This window comes from Rhinoderma darwinii, chromosome 2, assembly GCF_050947455.1.
Source record: "Rhinoderma darwinii isolate aRhiDar2 chromosome 2, aRhiDar2.hap1, whole genome shotgun sequence".
In the NCBI taxonomy this organism is placed as follows: domain Eukaryota; kingdom Metazoa; phylum Chordata; class Amphibia; order Anura; family Rhinodermatidae; genus Rhinoderma; species Rhinoderma darwinii.
The window spans coordinates 419,059,968-419,075,323 of NC_134688.1; positions in this window are offsets into that span (position 1 = coordinate 419,059,968).

The window sequence follows — 15,356 nt, forward strand, 5'->3', positions numbered from 1 at the left end:
CGTTCGTGTGCATGGGGCATTACAGTGTATTCACACAGACGGTAGTGTGCAGCACAGTCAGAAGCCACGTGGCAAAACCACACACGTTTTTACACGTGGAGCTTTTATTTTTAATAGGGATGTCATAGAGAGGGTCCCCCTATAAGCCATATTGGACAGCTACTAACAAGCAGTGGCTCTGCTCTTCTTCTGGCAGATTTGAGCCATCCATGTTTTACATAGGTAATTTGTTCTTTGGGTGGACAGTATGCATCTGGAAGAAGTCACATTACACCCTACCCTTGGCCTAAACCTTAAGTTCTGCATAGAAACATTTCCCACCGGGGCAATAGGTTTGGAATCTTTCGTTGCATGTATTTGAGGGGTAAATCCCGGGCATGTCATTTTGTAGTGGCCGACACTTGGCTGGCATTGGAGAGGCCTCAATACCCTGCGCATTAGACTCCATTTTCTTTGTTCTCTCCCTAGGGCAGGGAACTTATATAGGACCACAAGCCCATTTGAGGGCCCCTGTATGCTCACAGGAGTGGTCAGACATTAAATTACTTTCAACTACTTATTATTAGCCCCCTTTATTAATTTCAGTCCATCCCTCTCCAATCCTGGGATAGGTGGAAAAAAATGCATGAAAAATAGCATCAAAACATTCTTGTCTGAACAAATGCATATGGTTGTACTGTTTGCATTGCGTTATAAGACAGTTTTTTTTGGTTACATTCTGTATGAATTATATACACATTAGGCTACGTTTCCACTTTGTCTGTCTTTGCTGCAATTTTTACAGTGCGTTTTTTTTTGTTTGTTTTTTAAATTTAGCCTCAATTCACACAAATCTTTGTAGAGCATAGTTCAAATTAAAGCTGAGAAAATCTCCTAAAGTTACTTTAACTTACTCATGGACTTTAATGGCCATCTTATGCCCAAAGGATCCCGCATCCTCAAGAGTATTGAAAAGAGCAGACGACTATGCACTATACCACGCAAAATATGTTTTGTTTTTTTACGGAATTCAATAGCAGACACACAACTGTATAGGTATACAGATGCATTTGCTGAATCTAGCCTAACACAGTGGTCAGATGTTACATGAGTGTGAAATGAGATTTGAGAAAAATGTGTTCACATATTTCCTTAGGGCTAGCTGCAATTTTGTATTCAATTCAATACAGATAAGTGTGAAACTACCCATATATTTTTCTCATTTTTTTTTCATTTTTCATAATTCAGCTCACACACTTCAAGGGAATGTATAGACTACACACACACACACACACACACATATATATATATATATATATATATATATATATATATATATATATATATATATATATATATATATATATACATACATATACATATATATATATTTATACATATATATATATATATACATATATATACATATATATACATATACATAAATATATACATATATATATAAATATATATATATATATAAAATAAAATAAAAATTTTATATTTTTTTATATTTATTTTTAAAATTACTTATTGGATTGATTTATTCTGTTTACTGTAGATTATTACGGTGGCAGGCATCTTACCTGAGCTGCTGCCCTGCTATGTGAACGGCAGTTTCGAGATTTGCTTTACAGCAGTCACATTAGCATTGGAAACTTCAGTAGGAAAACAACTCATTGACTTCTATGGGAGATTGTTGGGTACATGCTCTTTCAAATGTGCAGAGGTCACTGTGCAGATACGGGGGGAGGCGAACTGTGTCCATCACCTATTATCCATGGTGCGCTCGTGTGTTATCTGCCTCAGCTTTATAATAGAGAAATTATAATGTAATATACATGATTACCTTTTATTGTAATCTTGTCTATGATGATTATGAGATGTCTGCTGAGAAGTGATCAGACTATTGTGAGGCTCAGTGGCCAGATGGAAAACTGCAAGATTGCAATTTATTTTTTTATATAACTACTTGGAATTAAAAAAAAACAAAAAAACTGTCAGAACATTTAAATGGTTTTATTTACATTTCTGTTTTGTTATATGCTGTTTTTTTCTGCGCACACCTTTTTTTTTAATATGCAGCATGTTCCAACTGACCTATATTAGTACCATTTTAACCCATAGAGGTGAATGAGTTGAATTTAAAAACGCATGTTACGTTATTCCATAGTTCACATGTGCGTATTTGTACCATTTTTTTACAACCGTACTTCTGCAAAATTACAAAAACAGCAAAACAATTGTTAACCCTTTAACAAAAAAAAACTGAACAAATGTGGAAGTAAAATGGACAACGCGTAACAAAAAATAACAAAAACAGATACAATACGGAAACAAAAATTGTCAAAAAAACGATCCGTATTGCACGTCTGTATTTGATTGATATGTTCATATGCAAGTGTGAATGAGCCCTAATTCTCCTCAACTTTTGGGCCTGCTTCTCTTCTTAGATATAGATATTTACCTCTTTTTGATTCTGTGGAAAGTGCGGTAGAGTAATGTCATTGTAAAGTGTTTTTAAAATATACGGAGCCTTGTGTTATTCATCAACTTGTCACATTGGCGATATTTGCGCTATATCTACATTGTATGTTTAATATGGTTACTACGACTGCTAGCCTAGTTACTAATAGAATAGAATGGACAACCCCAGGTCTGTTCCTTGGATTATTCATCACAGTTCACAGTTAATTTAACATTTTTGAGCTTCAAGTAAACCTTCAGTGAGTTCAGACTTCTTTACTCATGAAGAAAAAAAATCCTAACTTATGCAGTGTAAAAGGAAAGACCCACATCTCAGCTTATGCCGCCCATGGGCACCGACTTTACTTTGTCTACTGTTAGATCTAGCCCTGAGGTCTGTACATTCAGCGATGAAGTAATTAATGCCACATCTGTTGAGCGCAGCATGACAGCGGCCCTTACAGTTTTCTAAGTGTCTTCTATGCTTAATGTAAAATTCAGCAACTTTCAGGCAGGTGAGGAAGTAAAGTAAAATGCCATTTAGACCATAACGTCTGTGGATAGAGTAGGATGATGTTCTTTACCTTATAAGCAACCATACAAGACTAGCCGTATAATAAGCTGTCAGAGAGCGCAGGCAGCAATAGTGATGTTCTCCAGAATATTGGCATGTTATTGTAATGTGACATTTCTACAACTTCAAAGGCTCTTGTAAAACTTTATAGAGCATATTCTAAGAAACTGGATGAGGACATTGCTGTATGCAGGGCCGGCCTTAGGATAGATGGTGCCCTGTGCGAAATGATCTTTCGGCACCCCACCCCCATCATTAAAAAAAAATGGCACATAAAAAACTTATAATACCCCTTTAGTGCCCCTATACAGTATAATAATAATATTTAATAATATAATATATTACAACCCCTTCAAGGACACAGTATTTTGTCCTCTGATTGTGCCCACAGTATAATGTCCGCTTAGTGGCACCCACACAGTATAGTGCCCCCTGTAGAATTTGCCATACAGCCTCCCTGTAGACAGTGCCATAATCGCCCACCTCCTCCTTATAGATCGTGCCATACAGCCCCCCCCCACCTCCCCCTTGTTGACAGTGCCATAAAGTCCCCCACCTCCCCCTTGTAGACATTGCCCCCAAACAAAAATTGTACTCACCTAGGCCCTGTTCCCATGACGAACTGAGCTGCTCCACGACGGGATCTTGTAGCCTGGTACAGAGCTTCCCAACCTTTTCAGACTAGAGGCAGCACTGGAAAAATACAATTTCCTCACGGCACCCCTACCAAAAATTGTTTAGATAAAGGTAGAAAACAGCTAAAAAAAAGCACTACACTCGTAGGGTATGTTTACACAGTGTTTTTTGTAAGGCAAAAAAAATCTGCCTCAAAATTCCATCAGGAAGGGTCAGGCTTGTTTGACCTTTTTTTTTTGTGTTTTTTCTTAAGCCGTTGAAGCTAATGCAAAAGACGCAGGCAAAAAAGTACCAAACGAGCGCCGCAGGTATTTTCTGCCTTCTATTAATTTCAATTGGAGGTCAGTGACGGAAACCACTTGAAGACCATCAGCCCCCCATTCACAGTAAAATAACCATCAGCCCGCCACTCACAGTAAAATGACCATCAGTCCACTACTCACAGATTCCCCCTGTAGGTAGCGCCACACAGCCCCCTTGTAGATAGCGCCACTCAGCCCCCTTGTAGGTAGAGCCACACAGCCCCCTTGTAGAGAGCGCCACACAGCCCCCTGTAGAGAGCACCACACAGCCCCCTTGTAGGTAGCGCCACACAGCCCCCTTATAGGGAGCTCAACCCAGCTCCCTGGGAGGGAGCTCCACACAGCTCCCTGGGAGGGAGCGCCACACAGCCCCCTGGTAGGGAGTGCCACACAGCCCACAGCTCCTTGGTAGGTAGTGCCACACAGCCCACAGCCCCCTTGTAGGTAGTGCCACACAGCCCACAGTCCCCTTGTAGATAGCAAACCCCCCTTCCTGTAGTTAGCGCCACTGTAGCTCCCTGAAGGAATAGAATCCCCGTGTGGCCGGGGACTCCGCTCCTGGAGCGCTCCTTGATGTCTCTGTCCATATATGGACAGTGACATCAGGGGAAACTCCTGCAGCTGCAGCGGAATCCAAGTCCACAGCGTTGCCGACGCTGTGACCGGGGAATCCACTCCAGGAGAAGCTCCTGTCGTCTGTGTCCATTTATGGACAATGACGTCATTGGCTTCTCCTGGAGTGGAGCTACAGTGGCGCAAGTTGATAGCAGAGCAGGGAGATACCTCCTTGCTCTGCTTAGTGGCGTCGCTACCGCTGTAACAGCCGCAGCGGCTGCTAACGGCGCCACCGCCCTCATGGCCCGGTATCGCCACTAGCAGCCGCTATGGCTGCTACAGCGGTAGCGACAGCACTAAGTGAAGAAGCGCCCGGGCGGAAAGGCGACTGCTGAGTCGCCGGGTCCGGCGCTTCTGAAACAAGCAGGGGAAACGAGACAGCGCAGCGCCCCCTTCCGCCTGCTGGAGTGATGCGCCCTGTACGAAGGCACAGCTCGCACACCTCTAAGGCCGGCCCTGACTGTATGTTATCTATTATAATACCTAGCATCCTGAAATCAAACAGTCCCCTTCTTATATACACATTATATAGCTGTGTGATTTACAGCGACTCTGCCCCTCCAGTATTATACACAATGGTGGAGATTTGTCAATAATGTCGTAAAATGAATGAATTTATGTACTGGCATAAATGGTACAAATTATGCCAAATTGTTAAAAATGGCACACATTGCCTTATCTTTTTGGCGCAATTAACTAGATATGTTAGATACTTTGCTCTTCCTTATGCCACCCCATGGTTAGAGTACATTATTAATAATTTCGGTGCCTCTAGCCACGCCCCATTTTCTAGAAACTTTCCAAGTGTGGGAGGTGTAAAATGTTTCTAAAACACGGATTTAATTTGGCACATGTCATGTACTTCACTTTTATGGTGCAATCTATGCCAGAATTGTATACTTACCAACATTTGCATCCCAAATCCCAGAACTTTATAAGATCTGCCCCTGGAAAGCCCAACAATGCCCCCGAAGTGCCAAAAACACCCCCTTTAAAAAAAAAAAGCTTTTTAGAATTAGTCCCACTAGGGGATCAGCGATCGTTGCATCACTTGCATGATTTACTGCAATACTAATGTATTTTCTGTATACCGTGATTCTGACAGTCTCCTATTAAGCCCTGCCAGACATTCTGGCAGCCCCACAGCTTTAACATGAAGGCGACCCCAGCAAAAACCTTATTGAACAACTGCCACAGAAGTCCCTCTCTCCATAGTAATCTCCACATGCTGGGCACCTCTGCCTGGGAAAACACTACCTGCTATCTTTGGCCACTCCTTCTTACCATGACTTTTCTAAGTCATTGACGTCACAGAATTGGCAGCCGTATTGTTCTCTACACGAAGCAAATGCTTAGCCTTAACCAGATGTTAAACTGCAAACACCTCTACCCTAAGTGACACAACAATGATAACACAGGAAAAGACCCAAGGACTGAGAAAACCAATACCTGCCATGTTATTACCCAAAAAAATAATCCGCCATATATTGACCCCACCATTCGAGAGGCACAATGGTAGGAAAGAGCAATTAAGGTCAGATTCCTCGTAAAAACCACAAAACCTGCCACTGTGGTGGTTAGGGAGGCCTGCTGTAATGACGGGGTAGGTAGACAGACAGGTGAGCCCTAATCTACCCGCCACTCAGTCCCTGCCTACTTGGAATGGCCCATCCTAGGCGACGGCGTACAACTGGGCGACAGTCCCTACGCTCAATAAGTGTACGACAGACAAACAGACAAGGGTACACAGAAGCTAAGGGAAATGGGGCAGTTGCCCATGGCAACACAGTAAGCAACAAGAGTAGTGAACGAGCCGAGTCAAACCAGGAGTGCACGAGGTACAAATCGCAGCGCAGGAGCGTAGTCAGTAAAGCCAGGGTAAAAAATGAAGCAAGGTCAATAATCATAGCAGGAGCAGCAGAGCCAGGAAACAGAAAAGAATCACAGGCAAAGGAGGAACAACGAAATGCAGGTATAAATAGACAGAGGGCGGGAGCTAGCTCCGTCTGGCCAGGCTGTGATATGCTCTCCCACTCCTCAGCCTCCCAGCCTGACTGGTAGAAGATCGTGTCACTCTCTCAGACTTAGGAGCAGATGCAGACTGATTACCCACGGGCGTCGACACAGAAGCTGTGTCTGGCAGACCCTTTACAGTACCCCCCCTTTTAAGAGGGGCCACTGTACCCTTTCTAGGTGGACCTGGCTTATTGGGGAAGCGAAGATGGAACCTCCTGAGCAATACCCCAGCGTGAACATCCTGGGTAGAGATGAGCGAACTTATTAAAAGTTCGGTTCGGCTAGTTCGCCGAATTTCACAAAAAAGTTCGGTTCGGACCGAACTAGTTCGGACCGAACCTGTCACTTCCCTGCGCCGAGCATGCTACTGTCCGGGGTGCTGATAGAGTTAATGGGCTGCACTAACTCTTTCAGCAACCTTGACAGTACATGCTCGGCGCGCGGAAAATACAATTTAAATGTAATAAAAAAATTAAACGTTCGTACTTACTTTCCTCCTGTCCGGCCTCCAGCTATGACGTTTCATCCCTTTCGCCGCTGCAGCCAATCACAGGCTGTAGTGGCGGTCACGCACGTCAGGATGACGCTTCATCCCACGTGACCGCCTCTGCAGCCAATCACAGGCTGCAGCGGCGACATGGATGAAACGTCATCGCTGGAGGCCGGACAGGAGGAAAGTAAGTATGAACGTATTATTATTTTTTTTTGGCATGTATGTATGTTTGCATGTATGTATGTATGTATGTTGGCATGTATGTATGTATGTTGTCATGTATGTATGTATATATGTGCATGTATGTTGGCATGTATGTATATATGTGCATGTTTGTATGTATATTTGCATGTATATATTTGCATGTATGTATGTATGTATGTTTGCATGTGTGTATGTTTGCATGTATGTATTTTTGCATGTATGTTGTCATGTATGTATGTATGTATGTTGTCATGTATGTATGTATATATGTGCATGTGTGTATGTATATTTGTATGTATGTATGTTTGCATGAATGTATGTATGTATGTTTGCATGTATGTGTGTTTGCATGAATGTATGTTTGCATGTATGTATGTATGCATGTTTGTATGTATATTTGCATGTGTGTATATATATGTATGTATGTTGTCATGTATGTATATATGTGCATGTATGTTGGCATGTATGTATATATGTGCATGTGTGTATGTATGTATATTTGCATGTATATATTTGCATGTATGTATGTTGTCATGTATGTATGTATATATGTGCATGTATGTTTGCATGTATGTTTGCATGTATGTATACATGTGCATGTTTGTATGTATATTTGCATGTATATATGTTTGCATGTGTGTATGTATGTTTGCATGTATGTATGTTGTCATGTATGTATGTATATATGTGCATGTATGTATGTTTGCATGTTTTTATTTTTCCATGTATGTTTATATATATGTGCATGTATGTAATTATGTTTGCATGTATTTATGTTTGCATGTATATTTGTGCATGCTTGTATATATGTATGTATGTATCTTTGCATGTTTGTTTGTATGTATGTATGTTTTCATGTGTGTGTGTATGCATGTATGTACGTATGTATGATAGTTTGCATGTATATATGTGTGTATGTTTGCATGTATGTATATTTGCATGTATATATGTGCATGCTTGTATGTATGTTTGTATATATGTATGTATGGCCATGTATGATACTGTCTGCTGGCGCCCTGTATCTAAGTCAACTTCGCGGCAGGCTTCTATACATGGTATAACAGTCAGTATCACACATTAAACTGAATCTAAGCCTACGACATGTTTTATTTAATATTTTATTTTTTTTACAGGTTTGGTGTTTGGACTACGTCGGTTTCGAGGACTACTTAGATGACGTTTTTTTTTCTACAATAAAATGGTTAATGAGGGTTGTGTTGGGGGTGCTTTATTTCAATAAAATATTTTATCTATATCTTTGTCTTTTTCTTTTCAAATTTTATTACTACCACTTTAGTAATGGCCGCGGTCTGAGTGACAACGTCCATTACTAAGGGGAGGCTTAGTGTTAGCCATCTGTTGTGATGGTCGGGTACTGGGGCGGCCGTAGGCTGGTATTATGAGGCTGGGAAGGGCCAAAATCAGTGGACCTTCCCACCCTTGTAATGCTAGGCTGCTGCTGCTGTGTTGTATCGGGCTGGTTATAAAAATGGGGCGCCTTAATAATGGACGCTGTCAATCAGCCAACTGGCATTATCTAGGCACTAATAAAGTTTAAAAAAAAACACAAAGACAATTCTTTTTTATTGAAATAAGAAATCCCCAACAAAACCCTCGTTAACCATTTTATTAAAATTTGAAAAAACGTAGATCTACGCAGTAGTCCAACGAATCGAAGATGTAGTCCAATCGGTACATCAAAATCTGCAACAACATAAAAAAACAGTTATCAATGTGAACAATACCAATACTTCTACTCACCTACACACATATATATACACGTACACACAAACAAACAACCATACACAGACACACACATATATACACAAACACAACAGGATATACACACATACACACATAAACAGACAAACACACACACATATACACGAACTCACACATATACAAACAAAAACACACATACCCAAACACACATATACACAAACACATATACACAAACACACCCATATATACACACAAACACAGACCCATATACACACATATACACAAACACACACATATACAAAAACACACACAAACATCTACACACAAACATATACACAAATACACCCATATATACACAAACATATACACAAACACACATATAAAAACAAAAACAGACAAAGTCACATACCCAAACACACATATATACACAAACACACACATACACAAACACGGTTTCTTTTAAATGCTGCTGGGGAACCCGCTCGATCCACTATATAAGGCTGCGCTACAGTGCAGCATTTAAAAGAAACAGGATCCTGACCTGTCCATAGAGTTTAAGGCAGCACAGAGTATTTCAGGAGATGAGCGTGCAGATTCAGTGCTGCTGTGAACTCTGCTCTTACCATTACGTAGCTCTCAGTCTGTTACCTCTCCTCCACTCCTGTCCTCCAGAACACCTTCACATGATTGGCAAGTCACCACGTAATGGTAAGAGCAGAGTTCACAGCAGCACAGAGTATTTCAGGAGATGAGCGTGCGGATCTTGTGCGGGGTGGTGACTTGCCAATCATGTGAAGGTGTTATTGAGGACAGGAGTCGAGGAGAGGTAACAGACTGAGCTACGTAATGGTAAGAGCAGAGTTCACAGCAGCACTGAATCTGCACGCTCCTCTCCTGAAATACTCTGTGCTGCTGTGAACTCTGTTCTTACCATTACGTAGCTCAGTCTGTTACATCTCCTCCACTCCTGTCCTCTATAACACATTCACATGATTGGCAAGTCACCACCACGCACAAGATCCGCACGCTCATCTCCTGAAATACTCTGTGCTGCTGTGAACTCTGCTCTTACCATTACGTGGTGACTTGCCAATCATGTGAAGGTGTTCTTGAGGACAGGAGTGGAGGAGAGGTAACAGACTGAGCTACGTAATGGCAAGAGCAGAGTTCACAGCAGCACTGAATCTGCACGCTCATCTCCTGAAATACTCTGTGCTGCCTTAAACTCTGTGGACAGGTCAGGATCCTGTTTCTTTTAAATGCTGCACTGTAGCGCAACCTTATATAGTGGATCGAGCGGGTTCCCTAGCAGCATTTAAAAGAAACAGGATCCTGACCTGTCCACAGAGTTTAAGGCAGCACAGAGTATTTCAGGAGATGAGCACGGGCAGCCGTTCGTTTTTCCGAGCCGTGCTCCCATTATGCACACGACCGTAAAAACACCCGTTATTGCGGGTCGTAATTACGACCCGCAATAACGGGCTCATAGACTTCTGTTACCCACGGGTACCTTTCCGTTTTCTCACGGGAAGGTGCCCGTGCCGTTAAAAAAATAGAACATGTTCTATTTTTCTATTTTACGGGCCGTTCTGCTATAATTATAATGACAGCACGGTTCGCAAAAGCGTCCGGCTGCCCGTGGCTGGCCGGCCGTGCTCGTAATTACGAGTCGTAATTACGAGCACGGCCCGTAAAATAAAAAAATAGAACATGTTCTATCTTTTTAACGGCACGGGCACCTTCCCGTGAGAAAACGGGAAGGTACCCGTGGCTAACAGAAGTCTATGGGCCCACTATTTCGGGTCGTAATTACGACCCGTGATAACGGATGTTTTTATGGTCGTGTGCATGAGGCCCCGTAATGACGGGTGGCTACATGTGTGCACCCGTCATTACGGCAGCGTTGCTAGGCGACGTCAGTAAGGGTATGTGCACACACACTAATTACGTCCGTAATTGACGGACGTATTTCGGCCGCAAGTACCGGACCGAACACAGTGCAGGGAGCGGGGCTCCTAGCATCATATTTATGTATGATGCTAGGAGTCCCTGCCTCTCCGTGGAACTACTGACCCGTACTGAAAACATGATTACAGTACGGGACAGTTGTCCTGCATTGAGGCAGGGACTCCTAGCGTCGAACATAACTATGATGCTAGGAGCCCGGCTCCCTGCACTGTGTTCGGTCCGGTACTTGCGGCCGAAATACATCCGTCAATTACGGACGTAATTAGTGTGTGTGCACATACCCTAAATAGTCACTGTCCAGGGTGCTGAAAGAGTTAACTGATCGGCAGTAACTGTTTCAGTACCCTGGACAGTGACTACCGATCACAGTACCTGTAAAAAAAAAGACGTTCATACTTACCGGGAACTCCCTGCTTCCTCCAGTCCGGTCTCCTGGCCGTTGCCTTGGTGACGCGTCCCTCTCGACATCCGGCCCGACATTCCTTGATGACGATGCAGCCCATGTGAGCGCTGCAGCCAATCACAGGCTGCCGCGGCCTCTGCAGCCAATCACAGGCTGCAGAGGCCTCTGCAGCCAATCACAGGCTGCCGCGTCAGAAAAGGTCGGACTGGAGGAAGAAGAGGGACTCGTCACCAAGACAACGACCGGGTACGTATGAAATGCTTTTTATTTTATTTTTAATCAGCAGCCTCTTTTCTCTATCAGTGATTGATAGAGATAAGTGGCTGCCGATTTGTATAATGTTTTTGACCGGGTTCGGTCAAAACGGGTTCGGCCGAACCCGGTGAAGTTCGGATTCGCTGCGAACCGAACTTTTCCGGAAGTTCGGACCGAAACCGGGTTCGGTTGTCCCGGTTCGCTCATCTCTAATCCTGGGCGGGTACCCAAGTCCTCTCCTCAGGCCCGTATCCTCTCTAATGGACCAGGTACGGGAGGGAGCCTTGGACCATCCTGCTGTCCACAATCTTGGCCACCTCGAATTCTACCCCTTCAGGGGTGAGAACAGGGACCGGAGGTTTCCTCGAGGGAGCCAAGGACAGGGAGCAGCGTTTAAGGAGGGAGGCATGAAACACGTTGTGTACTCGAAAAGACGGGGGTAACTCCAGTCGGAAGGAGACAGGGTTAAGGACTTCAATGACCTTGTACGGCCCTATATATCGAGGAGCACATTTTTGGGATGGGACTTTAAGGCGCAAATTTTTAGAAGATAGACACACCAGATCCCCGACCACAAACAAGGGGTTAGCAGAACGTCTTCTATCTGCCTGAGTCTTTTGTATGCTCTGGGACGCCTCTAGGTTCTTCTGAACCTGGGCCCAGACTGTGCACAGTTCCTGACGAACGACATCTACCTCGGGATTGTTGGAACTACCAGGTGAAACGGAGGAGAACCCTGGATTAAACCCAAAATTACAGAAAAAGGGGGAGACCCATGACGAGATACTGACCCGGTTATTAAGGGAAAATTCGGCGAGGGTAATGAAGGAGACCCAAGCATATTGACAGTCAGAGATAAAACACCTTAAATATTGTTCTAGAGACTGATTAGTCCTCTCAGTTTGGCCATTAGTTTCAGGGTGGAAGGCCGAGGAGAAGGACAGATCAATCTCCAACTTTTTACAGAAGGCTCTCCAAAACAATGAAACAAATTGTACCCCTCTGTCAGAAACAATATTGACAGGAACCCCATGGAGACGCAGGATGTGTTTGACAAACAAGGTAGCTAACGTCTTAGCATTGGGTAGTTTCTTGAGGGGCACAAAGTGGCACATCTTACTGAAACGGTCTACTACAACCCACACCACCGACTTGCCTTGAGATGGAGGCAAATCGGTGATAAAATCCATGGAGATATGGGTCCAAGGTCACTGGGGAATGGGCAAAGAACATAGTAAGCCCGCTGGTCGGGACCTGGGAGTCTTGGACCTAGCACAAATTTCACAAGCGGCGACGTAGGCCTTAACGTCTTTAAGCAACCCAGGCCACCAATAGTTTCTGGCAATGAGATGCTTGGTACCCAGGACGCCTGGATGGCCAGATAGTGCAGAGTCATGATTTTCCTTGAGTACCCTTAGCCGGAATTGCAGGGGAACAAACAGCTTGTTCTCAGGAAGGTTCCCGGGAGCTGAAACTTGATCAGCCGCAATTTCGGAGACTAAGTCAAAATCAACAGAGGAGATGATTATACCTGGAGGCAAAACACATGCAGGATGTTCCTCCGAAGGAAGGCTGGCCATGAAGCTACGCGACAGTGCATCAGCCTTAATATTTTTAGACGCAGCCCTATAGGTGACCAAAGAGTTGAATCTAGTAAAAAATAACGCCCATCGAGCTTGTCTCGGGTTTAGCCTCCGGGCAGATTCTAAGAAAACCAGATTCTTGTGGTCGGTAAGGACCGTTACCTGGTGCCTAGCCCCCTCCAGGAAGTGGCGCCACTCTTCAAATGCCCATTTAATGGCTAAGAGTTTGCGGTTGCCAATATCATAGTTACTCTCAGTGGGCGAGAACTTCCTGGAGAAGTAGGCACAGGGACGGAGATTGGTGAAGGACCTGGTACCCTGGGACAAGACAGCACCCACTCCCACCTCGGAGGCGTCAACCTCCACGATAAATGGCTCCATTTGGTTAGGCTGAATCAGCACAGGGGCCGAGATAAAGCACTTCTTAAGGACCTCAAAAGCCTGGACCACATCTGGAGGCCAGTGGAGGAGGTCAGCACATTGGCGAGTAAGATCCGTAAGAGGCTTAGCGATGACCGAGAAGTTAGCAATAAATCTCCTGTAATAATTAGCAAACCCCAGGAAGCACTGTAACACCTTCAGGGAGGCAGGTTGGACCCATTCAGCCACAGCCTGAACCTTGGCAGGGTCCATGCGGAATTCATGAGGAGTGAGGATTTGACCCAAAAATGGTATCTCCTGCACCCCAAACACACATTTTTCGGTTTTAGCAAACAGTTTGTTTTCCCGAAGGCCCTGGAGCACCTTCCTGACATGCTCAATGTGGGAGAACCAGTCCTTGGAAAACACAAGTATGTCATCAAGGTACACTACAAGAAATACCCCCAGGTAGTCTCTTAAAATCTCATTTATGAAATTCTGGAAGACCGTGGGAGCATTACACAACCCAAAGGGCATGACGAGGTATTCGAAATGACCTTCGGGCATGTTAAACGCAGTCTTCCACTTATCCCCCTCTTTGATGCGGATAAGGTTATAAGCCCCCCGTAGATCAAACTTAGAGAACCATTGGGCCCCCTGAACCTGATTGAAGAGATCAGGAATCAAAGGAAGGGGATACTGGTTCCTTACAGTGACCTTATTCAAGTTTCGGTAGTCAATGCACGGCCTAAGACCACCATCCTTCTTCCCTACGAAGAAGAAGCCAGCACCTACCGGAGAAGTAGAGGGGCGAATGTAACCCTTGGCCAGGCATTCCTGGATATACTCTCTCATGGCTTCATGTTCGGGACAAGAGAGATTAAATATCCTACCCTTAGGGAGCTTAGCTCCTGGTACCAAATCGATTGCGCAATCGAATTCTCTATGAGGAGGTAACACTTCGGAGGCCTTTTTAGAAAAAACATCAGCGAAGTCCTGAATAAACTCAGGTAGAGTGTTCACCTCCTCAGGGAGAGAGATAAAATTAACAGAAAAACATGACGTCATGCATTCATTACCCCATTTGGTAAGATCCCCAGTATTCCAGTTAAACGTGGGATTATGCATCTGCAACCAGGGAAGGCCTAAAACCAAATCGGACGATAATCCCTGCATCACCAGTACAGAGCACTGCTCCAAATGTATGGAGCCAACAAGTAGTTCAAAAACAGGGGTATGCTGTGTAAAATAACCATTAGCAAGAGGAGTGGAGTCGATACCCACTACCGGGACAGGTTTAGGCAAGTCAATCAATGGCATAGCTAGAGACATAGCAAATTCCACAGACATAATATTAGCAGAAGACCCTGAATCCAAGAAGGCACTGCCGGTGGCAGACCTACCCTCAAAAGAGACCTGAAAGGCAAGCAAGATCTTATTAGGTTTCATATATACGGGAAATACCTGTGCGCCCAAATGACCTCCCCGATGGTCACTTAGGCGCGGAAGTTCTTCCGGCTGCTTATTCTTACGCCTAGGACAGTTGTTCACTTGATGCTTGTCATCCCCACAGTAGAAGCAGAGACCATTCTTCCTGCGGAACTCTCTACGTTGTTGGGGAGAGACGGAGGCCCCGAGTTGCATAGGTTCATCCGAGTTATCCGTGGAAGAATGAAGCAACGGAACCTCGGTAGCCATCATGGGGGTGTCAGAGGGGAAGGCACAAAAACGTTCCAGTCGTCGTTCCCTGAGACGTCGGTCAAGACGTACCGCTAAAGCC